Source organism: Pseudophryne corroboree, chromosome 2, assembly GCF_028390025.1.
Source record: "Pseudophryne corroboree isolate aPseCor3 chromosome 2, aPseCor3.hap2, whole genome shotgun sequence".
NCBI classification, from domain to species: Eukaryota; Metazoa; Chordata; class Amphibia; order Anura; family Myobatrachidae; genus Pseudophryne; species Pseudophryne corroboree.
Genome location: NC_086445.1, coordinates 181,009,966 through 181,023,900, shown reverse-complemented (window position 1 = coordinate 181,023,900; position 13,935 = coordinate 181,009,966). Strand labels below are relative to the sequence as shown.

The 13,935-nt window shown below is 46.4% G+C and overlaps 1 pseudogene; it reads left to right on the top strand.

Annotated features, from left to right (window-relative positions):
* LOC134990919 (dual specificity tyrosine-phosphorylation-regulated kinase 2-like) overlaps positions 1–11,580 on the top strand; it is a 28,920-nt pseudogene extending 17,340 nt beyond the window's left edge.
* Positions 11,581–13,935: the final 2,355 nt, after the last annotated feature.

Genomic DNA, 13,935 nt, shown 5'->3' with positions numbered 1-13,935 from the left:
CTATATAACTCTATTGGATATGGTGCTGGTTTATGGTGCTTGAGGAGTCAGTCCATAAATAACTCTTACCAAACTTTATAATTTATTACCTTATATAATTTGCTACTATATATATATATATATATATATATATATAGATAAAATAGGATTTTAATAACTACCGGTAAATCCTTTTCTCCTAGTCCGTAGAGGATGCTGGGGACTCCAAAAGGACCATGGGGTATAGACGGGATCCGCAGGACATGGGCACACCATAAGACTTTTACTGGGTGTGAACTGGCTCCTCCCTCTATGCCTCTCCTCCAGACCTCAGTTATAGGAACTGTGCCCAGGGGAGATGGACATTTCGAGGAAAGGATTTTTGTTAAACTAAGGGTGAGATACATACCAGCTCACACCACAAACACACCATCCAACTGGATTAGCAGGAATACCAGATAACAGTATGAACGAAAAACAGCAACAAGCTGAACATAACCGATACACAACCTTTGTGTAACCGAAATCAACAACCAATAATACAACTGCAAGTAACAGTACGCACTGTAATGGGCGCCCAGCATCCTCTACGGACTAGGAGAAAAGAATTTACCGGTAGGTATTAAAATCCTATTTTCTCTTACGTCCTAGAGGATACTGGGGACTCCAAAAGGACCATGGGGTCTATACCAAAGCTCCAGACCGGGTGGGAGAGTGCGGACGACTCTGCAGCACCGATTGAGCAAACATGAGGTCCTCATCAGCCAGGGTATCAAACTTGTAGAACTTAGCAAAAGTGTTTGAACCCGACCACATAGCTGCTTGGCAAAGATGAAGTGCCAAGACCCCTCGGGCAGCCGCCCAAGATGAGCCCACCTTCCTGGTAGAATGGGCCTTTACTGACTTCGGCAACTGCAACCCAGCCGAAGAATGAGCGTGCTGAATCGTATTACAAATCCAGCGTGCAATAGTCTGCTTGGAAGCAGGATTTACAATCTTGTTGGAAGCATACAGGACAAACAGAGCCTCCGTTTTCCTAACAAGAGCTGTTCTGGCGACATAAATTTTTAAAGCTCTTACGACATCAAGAGATTTTGGCACTGCCACAGCATCCGTAGCCACAGGTACCACAATAGGTTGATTTATGTGAAACGAAGAAACCACCTTCGGCAGAAATTGTTGACGAGTCCTCAATTCCGCTCTATCCACATGAATAATCAAATATGGGCTCTTGTGAGACAAAGCCGCCAATTCTAACACTCATCTGGCAGACGCCAAGGCCAAAAGCATGACCACTTTCCAAGTGAGAAACTTTAACCCAACCTTCCGCAAAGGTTCAAACCAGTGAGACATAAGAAATTGTAACACCAATTCAAGATCCCACGGTGCCACGGGTGGCACAAACGGAGGATGGATATGCAGCACTCCCTTCACGAAAGTCTGAACCTCAGGAAGGGCGGCCAATTCTTTTTGAAAGAAAATAGATAAAGCCGAAATCTGCATTTTGATGGAACCCAATTTCAGGCCTGCATCCACGCCTGCCTGCAAAAAATGGAGGAAACGACCCAAGTGAAACTCCTCCGCAGGAGCTGTTTTGGCTTCACACCACGACACAAATTTTCTCCAAATACGGTGATAATGCTTCGCCGTGACCTCCTTTCTAGCCTTAAGGAGAGTGGGGATGACTTACCCAGGAATACCTTTACTAGCTAGGATTTGGCGTTCAACCTCCACGCCGTCAAACGCAGCCGCGGTAAGTCTGGAAATACACATGGCCCCTGCAGCAACAGGTCCTCTCTGAGAGGAAGCGACCAAGGATCTTCTATGAGCAATTCCTGAAGATCCGGATACCAGGCCCTCCGTGGCCAATCTGGATCGACGAGTATTGCCTGAACCCTTGTTCGTCTTATGATCCTCAACACTCTTGGAATGAGAGGAAGTGGAGGGAACACATACACCGACTGAAACACCCACGGAGTTACCAGGGCGTCCACTGCACTGGCTTGAGGGTCCCTTGACCTGGAACAATACCTCGGAAGCTTCTTGTTGAGGCGAGACGCCATCATGTCTATTTGAGGAATTCCCCAATGCCTTGTCACTTCTGCAAACACCTCTTGATGAAGGGCCCACTCTCCTGGATGGAGATCGTGTCTGCTGAGGAAGTCTGCTTCCCAGTTGTCCACGCCCGGAAGGAAGACTGCTGACAGAGCGCTCACGTGCTGTTCCGCCCAGCGGAGAACTCTTGTGGCCTCCGCCATTGCCGCTGTGCTCTTTGTTCCACCCTGGCAGTTTACGTACGCCACCGCTGTTATGTTGTCCGACTGAATCAGGACAGATAGACATTGAAGAAGGTTTTTCGCCTGCAGAAGGCCGTTGTAAATGGCTCTTAATTCCAGAACATTTATGTGGAGACAAGATTCCTGGCTTGACCATTTTCCCTGGAAACTTCTTCCTTGTGTGACTGCACCCCAGCCTCGGAGACTTGCATCTGTGGTCAGCAGGACCCAATCCTGGATTCCGAACCTGCGTCCCTCTAGAAGTTGATAACTTTGCAGCCACCACAGGAGAGAAATTCTGGTCCTGGAAGATAGACTTATTTTCCGGTGCATGTGCAGGTGAGACCCGAACCATATGTTCAGCAGGTCCCACTGAAACACCCGGGCATGAAACCTGCCAAACGGAATGGCTTCGTAAGCCGCAACCATCTTCCCTAGCACTCGAGTGCATTGATGAATCGATACTCTTGCCGGTTTCAGAATCTCCTTGACCATGGTCTAGATTTCCAGAGCTTTTTCCGCCAGAAGAAACACTCTCTGTAATTCCGTGTCTAGGATCATGCCCAAGAAGGGCAGCCGAGTTGTCGGGATCAATTGAGACTTTGGCAAATTTAGAATCCAACCATGATGTCGCAGAACCTTCAGGGAGAGTTCCACATTTCTTAGCAACTGCTCTTTTGATCTCGCCTTTATCAGGAGATCGTCCAAGTACGGGATAATTGTGACACCCTGCTTGCGTAGAAGTACCATCATTTCTGCCATCACTTTGGTGAAGACCCTCGGAGCCGTGGAAAGCCCAAACGGCAACGTCTGAAATTGGTAATGACAATCCTGCACCGCAAATCTCAGGAAGGCCTGATGAGGAGGATATATCGGGACATGTAAGTAGGCATCTTTTATGTCGACTGACACCATAAAATCCCCCCCTTCTAGGCTGGAGATCACAGCTCGAAGAGATTCCATCTTGAACTTGAAAGTTTTCAAGTACGGATTGAGGGATTTTAGGTTCAGGATCGGTCTGACCGAGCCGTTCGGCTTTGGCACGACAAAGAGGCTCGAATAGAACCCTTCCCCCCCATTGGGACGGGGGAACCGGGACAATTACCCTCTGTTGACACAGCTTTTGTATCGCAGCATTTACTGCTTCCCTTTCTGGAATAGAAACTTGCAAGGCTGATTTGAAAAATCGGCGGGGGGGGGGGGGGGGGGCAACTCCTGAAACTCCAGTTTGTACCCCTGGGATACTATGTCTAAGACCCAAGGATCTAGGCCCGATTGAAACCAGACCTGACTGAAGATTCGGAGACGGGCCCCCACAGGCACGGACTCCCGTAGGAGAGCCCCAGCGTCATGCGGTGGACTTGGCAGAGGCGGGGGAGGACTTTTGGTCCTGGGCGCCAGACACAGCAGGCGACCTTTTTCCCCTTCCTCTACCTTTTGAAGCGAGGAAGGACGAGCCCCTTCCTTTTTTGTATTTATTAGGCCGAAAGGATTGCATCTGATAATGGGGCGCCTTTTTCTGTTGTGCGGGAACATAAGGAAGAAAAAATGACTTATCCGCAGTAGCGGTAGACACCAGGTCAGCAAGGCCGTCACCAAACAAGACACTACCTTTAAAAGGGAGAGCTTCCATAGCTTTCTTGGAGTCGGCATCAGCATTCCATTGATGAATCCACAACGCCCTCCTGGCCGAGACCGCCATGGCATTGGCCCTTGATCCCAAGAGGCCAACATCCCTCGCCTCATCCTTTAGGTAAGCTGCAGCGTCCCTGATATAACCAAGAGTCAAAAGAATGTTATCCTTATCAAGGGTATCCATGTCAGATGCCAAATTATCAACCCATTTAGCAATAGCACTACTCACCCACGCCGACGCCACGGCAGGCCTGAGGAGTGCACCCGTAGTGATATAAATGGCCTTTAATGTCGTTTCCTGCCTGCAATCCGCAGGACCCTTGAGGGCAGCCGTGTCAGGAGACGAAAGAGCCACTTTTTTGGACAGTTGGGACAGAGCCTTGTCCACATTTGGAGACGACTCCCATTTCTCCCTGTCGTCAGAGGGGAAAGGATATGCCATAAAAATTCTCTTGGGAATCTGCCACCTTTTGTCAGACGACTCCCAAGCCTTTTCACATAGAGCGTTCAGTTCATGAGAGGGGGAAAACTGCACCTCAGGCTTTTTCCCTTTAAATAAACAAACCCTTGTATCTGGAACAGGAGGTTCCTCAGAAATATGTAAAACATCTTTAAAAGCCACAATCATGTACTGAATACTCTTTATCAATTTTGGATGTAAACTGGCCTCACTAAAGTCGACACTGGAATCAGAGTCCGTGTCGGTATCTGTATCTGCCATCTGGGTAAAGGAACGTTTCTGTGACCCTGAGGGGGTCTGTACCTGAGACAAGGCGTCCTCCATGGATTTTCTCCACGTTTGTGTCTGAGAATCAGATTTATCCAGCCTCTTAGACAATAACGCCACATTTGCATTCAATGTACTCAACATATTCACCCAATCCGCAGTCGGCTGTGCCGACAGAGTCACTCCCAAATCCTTCTCTGCGCCCCCAGTAACTTCCTCCGGGGAGGAGCACTCAGCCTCAGACATGTCGACACACAGTACCGACACACACACACTCACACTGGCCAAAGGGGACAGACCCACAGGGAAGCCTGTAGAGAGAACACAGAGGGAGTATGCCAGCTCACACCCCAGCGCCCATATACTACAAAAAAAATAATTATGATATCTGCGCTGTATTATATAGCACCAATTTACTGTGCTCCCCCCTGTTTTGCTCCCAGTACTTGTAAGGAGAGTGGAGGTCCGGGCCAGCGTCTCTGCATGCACTGTGAAGAGAGAAAATGGAGCTGGTAAGCTGTGCGGCTAAGCCCCGCCCCTTCCCGGTGCGCTGTAGACCCGCTCCAATTTAAAATTTTATACTGGCGGGGGTGTCATACATAGTGCCCAGGCACCTCTAATATGCTGTTCTGCCAGTTAAAAAACCTCAGTAACTTGCTGCCCAGGGCGCTCCCCCCCAGCGCCCTACACCCTGTGAGTGCCGTTGGTGTGTGGGAGCATGGAGCGCAGCGCGACCGCTGCGCTGTACCTCCGTTACTGAAGTCTTCTGCCGTCACTGAAGTCTTCTGCCTTCTTTATACTCACCCGGCTTCTTTCTTCTGGCTTCTGTGAGGGGGGTGACAGCGCGGCTCCGGGAACAAGCAGCTAGGCGCACCAAGTGATCAAACCCTCTGGAGCTAATGGTGTCCAGTAGCCTAAGAAGCAGAACCCTTAACTCAGCAGAAGTAGGTCTGACTTCTCTTCCCTTAGTCCCCCGATGCAGAGAGCCTGTAGCCAGCAGGTCTATCTGAAAATAAAAAAACTAACATAAAGTCTTTTCCAGAGAAATTCAGTAGAGCTCCCCTAGTGTGTGTCCAGTCTCTCCTGGGCACAGAATCTAACTGAGGTCTGGAGGAGGGGCATAGAGGGAGGAGCCAGTTCACACCCAGTAAAAGTCTTATGGTGTGCCCATGGCTCCTGCGGATCCCGTCTATACCCCATGGTCCTTTTGGAGTCCCCAGCATCCTCTAGGACGTAAGAGAAATATATATATATATATTATATATATGTGCACAAATAAGGATGCACTCACCAGACTTCTCCAGGGTGAAATTGATAGATTTTAATCCAGAGAGCACATACTCACAAACAGAAGGTCAACGTTTCGGCTCACAGCAGAGCCTTTGTCAAAACCAGATTACCAGGTTGCCATCTCCCTGGTAATCTGGTCTTGACAAAGGCTCTGCTGTGAGCTGAAACGTTGACCTTCTGTTTGTGAGTATGTGCTGTCTGGATTAAAATCTATCAATTTCACCCTGGAGAAGTCTGGTGAGTGCATCCTTATTTGTGCACATGTATCGTGGAACTTTGTTCTGATAGGACCTGTTCCTGGATTTTGCACCCCAGCAACTGTGATTATTAACGACATGTGAGTGCGGCTCTTCTACAATGGATATTTTATATATATATATATATATATATATAAATTCAGCAGTAGTTCAGCATTACCTCTTCAAAACATAACTACCCCAGGCATGTTCCACTCACGGCTTATATCAGAAATCCACAGCAGGCAGTGACAAACTGCAACACTTCCATGCCTTTATTTATGGCATTGTCATTACTGATCCTCAAATCATCTATACACACTCTAATACTGATTGCTGCATCTATTGGCAGTCACCTGTTTGTGACTGTATGCAAATGCTGCTGCAAAGCCCTTCCCTTGTGTTCCTCCATGTGTCTGACTGTCCAAGGACTGAGATGTCCACTGTCAGCACCTTTACACACTGTAATACTGATTGCTGAATCTATAGACACCACCATTAGTCACACAATCATAGGTTGTGCCAGCACTATAATGGGTGCAGTTTCACCTTCTGAGTATGGCCTCTTATGTGAGTGGTTGCTCGCCTGTGTATGCAAACACTATCACCGTCATGCTCATGACACCCATAACATACCCATAAGACAGACCATCGCCGTGTGTGCGCTAAGTCTCCCCCTAATCACTGTCCAGGAATGTCCACTACATTATAAATACGCTTCTCTGTATGTGCATCTGAAATGATAACTGTGACTCTGTACACAATCAGGACGCATCAGCAATCACAAACAAAGCAATCTGCCCATATATTACAGATATTTTTCAGTGATTTGCAGATTATTTTCAGCAAATGCAGATCTGCCAATCTTGAAAGGCTCGACAATTTACTAGAAACAGACTGCAAATCTGCTGATTGTTACCATATACTAACAATCTACAGCCCCAATTGATCTGTGAAATTCAACATGTTGGACAACCTGATTTAACAATCCCAATCGATTTTTCATCTGAATCCTATACATTGCAGATTTATTTGCACAATTGTCTGCAAATTGGCAAATTGCTCCAAACGATTGCTGATATATGGGGGCATATAGACATAATCACAGCAGCAAAAAATCATTCCACTATGTCCAACATTGGTAGTGCATATACCTCAAAATCCAAAAATGGCTCCACCAAGTCCATCAGTGCCATCACATACCTGAGTCCTGAGCAATCACTCAAGTGGTACAGACACCTACTGACATCTTCCGAGAAACTTCAGAGATATACTTTTTGGGTCAAAATGGAAAGAAGAGCCATGGAGTTGCAGATAAATCTAATAATCTAATAATGGAAAGTACGATGATGAAGAAGGACGCTCCATATTTGCACCCCATGACCATGTCACTTATCGCTATGAACAGTTGGAGCTTATTGGGGGAGGTACCTTTGGTCAGGTGGCAAAAGTTTTTGATCACAAAATACAACAGCACCATCTGCAATGATACAATGTTCAACCACCAAGCCATGGAAGAGAACAGGATCCTGGAACATCCAAGGAAGCTGGATAAGACTGGAAGCATGAATGTAATTCACATGCAGGAAAGTTTTATCTTCTGAAATCGCATCTGCATGACATTTGAACTCCTGGACATGGACTTGTTTGACCTTATTCTGAAAAAAAAAATTCCTGGGATTTAGTATAGGTGCACACTGTAACTTGGCCTGCTCGATCCTAGAGTGCCTGGTGTCTCTGCACAGAAATGAGGCGCAATCAGTAAAGATCATCAAATTTGCCGACGACACCACCGTCATCGGCCTCATCAAGGGCGGCGACGAATCGGCCTATAGACGGGAGTAGACCAGTTGGCCCAGTGGTGCAGCCACAACAACCATGAGCTCAACCCCCTCAAAACTACTGAGATGATAGTGGACTTCAGGAAGAAGTCAGATAGTGCACCTCCGATAATGATTGCTGACAGTGTGGTATCACTAGTGGACTCCTTCAAGTTCCTGGGGACCACAATCTCCTGGGACCTTAAATTGGGGTCCAACGCTGACGCCACTGTTGGTAAAGCACAGCAGAGGTTATTCTTCCTCAGGCAACTAAGGAAGTTCAACATCCCACAGAAGCTTCTGCTCCTCTTCTACTCCGTAATTGTGGAGTCGGTACTGTGCTTCTTGATACTGGTATTGTGACACCCAGGTAAGTACAGTAATAATGTGGTGCGATAGATCCCTTTTCTTTTTCCTGCAGGTTAGGTTTCTTTATTCTTTACCACAGCTCTCTTCGCTGTTCCACAGACAAGTGAGAAGAAGTAGTCTACACAGGGAAGCCTACTGGTACTTGGTGAACTTTCATCAATTCATTTAAGTCAATTTGCAATCTTTGACAATACTGTACATTATACAACAGTGAAAAATAAACATATTTTATTATACTGGAACGAAGTATCTTAGGAGACATTTCTTCTGTAATTTTTTAAAAGCTGTTAGTTAGACCATATAATCTTTACTATAACAGCAATGACCGAATTTTAAGATTAAATTATAAACACTGCAATTTGCGAAAACAAGGCTTGAATAATTGCAATAGCCTTGCAATATCCATTTGGTATACGACTTATTTAAACAGGTCAATAACCATTTCATCACTATGCAGGTTAATAAACATTCAGTATGCTTTTAGTCACTTTTACCCATACTTGCCTAACTGACCCTCTCCATGAGGGAGAAAATGCTCTGTTCCTGGACTTTCCTGGTAATGTATGATTGCCACCACCTGTGGTGAGCTAGTTAATTGATAAAAAAGGTGTTTCACCACAGGTGATGGCAATCATACATTACCAGGAAAGTCCAGGAACAGCGCATTTTCTCCCTCATGGAGAGGGTCAGGTAGGCAAGTATGCTTTTACCCTACACGGTGCCGTGAACAACCCCAATTAGTTCCACCCTCAAGGTTCAGCTGAGTGTTATGCACGTTGGGTACCTTTAAGTCCTGGCTCCAAAGAGGTAGTTATGGACTGTAACACTGGTTACTGAGCAAAAGGGAATGCTTTCTCTAAATTGCTGCCTTTCCTTTTTCGTTCCTTAAGGACAACAGGGTACAGTATATAATGCTTGGCTGTCTCTTAAGCGGAAGAGCAGACTTTCTAAATCGCTAACGGGAAAAGGTAAGGTGTGCAATATCCTCTCTTATAGGCCCTACACACTGGCCGATTTTTTGAAAGATATGAACGATCTCGTTCATAAATGAACGAGAACTCGTTCATATCTTTCAGTGTGGAGGCTCCATCGATGAACGATGCGCGGTCCCGCGCTCGTTCATCGCTGGTCCCCCGTCGGCTGTGCATGCAGGCCAATATGGACGATCTCGTCCATATTTGCCTGCAGTTCTATGGAGCCGCGTGACGGGGGGGAGTGAAGAAACTTCACTCCCCCCGTCACTGCCCCCCGCCGCCGGGTCGCTCGTCGGCCGTATCCGCCGTCGGGCAGCTCGGCGGCGGGTCGGCCTGTGAGTAGGGCCCATTAGTTCCTCTAGTGTTTAACTCTGGTAAAGTACTTAAACGCTCCCTTTCCCCCACTAACATCCAGTAGTGATTATATACTGTACAGGAGCATTCATTTAGGGGCAGGCTCCTGTGAGCTGTGTTAGCTGTAACAAATCAAATTATAGCTGAATGTCTGCTGGAACTGCCTGCTCCAAATCCTGACTGACAGAGTGAATCTGTTAACAGACTGGAATCTCTTTGTGATTACAATTCAGTCTAGCAAATTTGGCTTGCCCTGCAGGAATGATTTAGGTTTATGTCAGCAACACCTCTCCGGGTGAACTGTGAGGGCTCCAAGCTGTGAGTAGCTGTCAGTGTGGGATATTGGGTCTCTTGCCGGACAATCTGCTCCCATGGGCTGTCCTTTTGTTACTCTTGCCCACCTCTTGCCTTAACAGGGGAGGCCTGGTCCACTTTGCGGCACTGCCCACTGCTGAGGCTCCAGATAAAGCTCCACCCACTGCTGCTATGGAAGCTGCTGCTGCGGTCACTCTTATTACCTCTGCACCCCCGGACTTGCCTTGCATGGGGGAAGCTTTCTCGCTGACCACCCTTGTAAGAAGAGGGTTCACCTCCATCTTCGCTGTCACCTCCGTGCCACCTCAGCGCACTCCTGACAGCATACCTCTCCTCTCAAGATTACCTCAGCTCTGCTCCCACCAACCACCTCTTTCTCCCAAGTGTCACAGCTCTAACCACCTGACTCGTCATGTGACCTGCTCCTGAGCTCTTGAGCAGTTGCTGGGGCTGCTGGGAGCTGCGTTCTGTCAGTTGCATAATGATATACACTTGCACTGTAGCGTGATGCACAATGTCAGACATACTGTAATACTTCACATTGTGGGGTATTACAGTATGGTATGGCTCCGCCAGTGCGTGGGACAGATGCAGGCTCCAAAAGGTGGTCAGAACCGCAGAGAAGATCATCGGGGCCGACATTCCCTTAGTCCAGGACCTGTACCTGTCCAGAGCTAAAAAGCGGGCAACGAAGATAGTAAAGAACCAGCTACACCCCTGCCACAGCATTTTTAGCTTGCTTCCTTCAGGCAGGCATTACAGGGCCATCCCCGCTGGGTCCACCAGAAGCCTCAAAAGTTTCTTTCCCCAAGCGGTCCGATTTCTGAACTCCTGAACATTGACTGACTAGATGTACATGTAACTCATTTGTGTCCCTACGGTATACCTATCTGTCTGACTTTACTTGCCCCCCACCTGCTTATCTGTTACCTATTTGGCTGTTGTATAGCAAACCAAAGACAAATTCCTAATATACACAAGTATACCTGGCCAATAAAGCGGATTCTGATTCTGAAATACCATCATGCACTGCGATCTAAAACCAGAAAACATTATGTTTAAGAGCCCAGGGCATAAAGGAATAAAAATGATTGACTTTGGAACAAGTTGCTTTGAGCACCAGAGACTCCTAACATACATTCAGACTCGTTACTATACGGCACCTGAGGTAATCCTGGGAAGTGGCTGTGGCATGCCAATTTATATGTGGAGCTTTGGATGCATTTTGGCAGAGCTGTTGACTGGCTACCCACTGTTCCCAGGATAGGATGAGAGTGACCAGTTAGCACACATAATTGAACTCCTTGGGTCTCCACCACTAGAGATCCTAGAACTAACTGAGAAAGCGTATATTTTTTTCAATTCCAAAGGCTACCCCTGCTACTGCGCAGATACCCAATATGGATCTGTAGTCTTGACTTAAACAGAAGCAGTCAATGCAGGGACAAAATACGTGGTGCTCCTGGAAGCAAAGACTAGTTTGCAGCATTCATTGGATGTGAAGATGCTCTTTTTATTGACTTCCTAAAAGATTGTTTAAGTTGGGATCCAGCAGCAAGCATGACCCCCATGCAAGCACTGAGACATCACTGGATCTGCAACTAGTTGCCTAAATTACCAGTAAACTAAAACAACTCCTCAGGAAAAACTAGGATTACTACCAATACCAGCTGCTTCCCAGGGATGGACTCCAAATTACCCCTGTTAATGCCTGTTGCCCCTAAGTTGTGACACAATCTGATCTATGGCTCTAATAGGCGTATACCAGTTCCACCTGTATTTCCCTATTAGTCAACTAATCATTATTGACACAGCAATGAGAATAATTTGTTTCTCAAAACGTATCCAACATAACGGAACAGTTTTACCAACTTAACTGATCTCTTTAATAAGGGGCATCACTAGGGGTTTTAGCACCCAGGGCAAAATTAAAATGGTGCCCTTCTCCCCTCCCCCAGATCCCAGTGGCACTCCTTGGTTGCTCTCTATCTGGTCCCAACCGTGAGAAGGATTTCTTGAGGGCAGAGGAGCCCGGAGCATTTTGGGCTGAGGTGGTAGTGGCCATGCTGACTAAGAGCAATGGGTTAGCCAAATCCTAGTGAAATCCTCCTAGTCAAATCCTACTGGCCCAGCCTGCCACTGGGAGGAGTGGAGAGTTAAGGGGAGGACCCCCCCTCTTCTCCTGCCAGACCATAGCCTGCTGCTTCTCTCCACTGGCTTGGCCAGCGGCGCCTCCCTTGCCATGGCGCCCAGGGCACATGTCCCACCTTGTTACCCCACTGTATTTAATAAATAAAATAAATCCTGCAATGACTTGTCTATGTCTAATCATGGCTTAAGAGCTTGAACATTTTCAGCCTCAGGTTCATGTGGCCCTTAATCCTGCCCTGAGAATATGGCAATGGGTGTTTATTAGAATTTAAATATAACTTTTATTTTGTACTTGCATCTGTAATTAATTGTATTTTACATGATAAAAAGTTTAGTAACCATGAATAACACACTGCACTGTACAACAAAGAAATACTTTTAATTTGTTTCCATTCTAAAAGTAGTCATAGTTCTGGGATGCAGTTATGTTACTGGTGCTCGGAATACTGTGATCAGCATGCCGATGCCGGGATCCCGAACGATAAAATTAACGATAAAATTTCCGGATATTGGAAAGCCGACCCACAGGGTCCACCACACCCATAGAGCGGGAACAGAACCTGTGGCGAGCGCAGCGAGCCACCGAGCCCACAAGGGGCTTTGTTGCTCTCGCCCCCCCTACTCCACTGGCATTCTGCTGCCAGGATCCCGGTGTCTGTATGCTGATAACCGGGATCCCGGCAGCCGGCATAACATACCCAACCCCTAGTTTTTGAGCTAGACTACTTGTGCTATATGTATGTTAGCAATATAGTCATAATGAAAAGCAATTTTAAAATAATCTGATATGTTATTGATGCAACATAAATAACAATTGTTTCAATTCAATCAGTCATAATAAGAACACAAAATGAAGCAACACACAGCAACTGAAAGAACTATCCCAATATTGACCTATTCATGAGATACTTTCTCTTTGCTTGTCGCTTGTACTCTTCTTCTGGGTCATCTCTTGTCACTGTCCAACAGTAGTCACCAAGCATAGAAGCATTCTACCTGCCTTGATCTTTTTAGATCTTCCCTCCACTGTATTAGATGACTTCAATATCCCAATCAATTTTCCTAAAGAATCCTCTGCATCTGAATTCCTTAGTCTCACTTAATTGTTTGGTCTCTCCCAATGGACCCCCTCACCCTCTCATGTGTGCGGGCACTCACGTGATCAGGTCTTCACTCACCACATCTCTTATCACTGCTTAGTAAATGTGTCCCCAAGTCCCCATTCCCCCTCTCTGACCATCACCTGCTCTCTTTTAATTTATCCCTCTCTCCTTCTCCACCTCTGCCTCCTAAGGCTACCATCATTAAGCGTAACATTGAGGCTAGGAAGCCAGTGTGGTTCACAAAAGAGGAATCAACTAGTGTGAAAGAAAAATAGACATCCTTTAGTAAATATAAGCAGACGTAAAATATAATGACAAAGAGGTGTTTCTTGTCAGATGGAAGGAGGATAAGAAGGTGATCAGACGTGCAAAGGCAGAAGCTGAGGAGAAAATGGCTCAGTCAGTAGATAAAGGGAGCAAAACTTATTTTTTTAGGACTTAAGACAGAGAGTGAGAATTTGGTGGAGGGAGACAAGGCAATAGCAGATTATCTAAATAATTATTTTTGCTCAGTATTCACTACAGAAAGAGAGGGGAAGGTGCCACAGGTACGTTGCAAGGATATTCATAAAAAAATAAAGTAGATGAAACTAAATTTGCAGAGGGGAAGGTCCTAACATAACTCTCAAAATCAAATGTGGATAAATCAATTTGGCCAGATCGAATACATCGAAGGATACTAAAAGAGCTAAAAGATTTGCTGGTA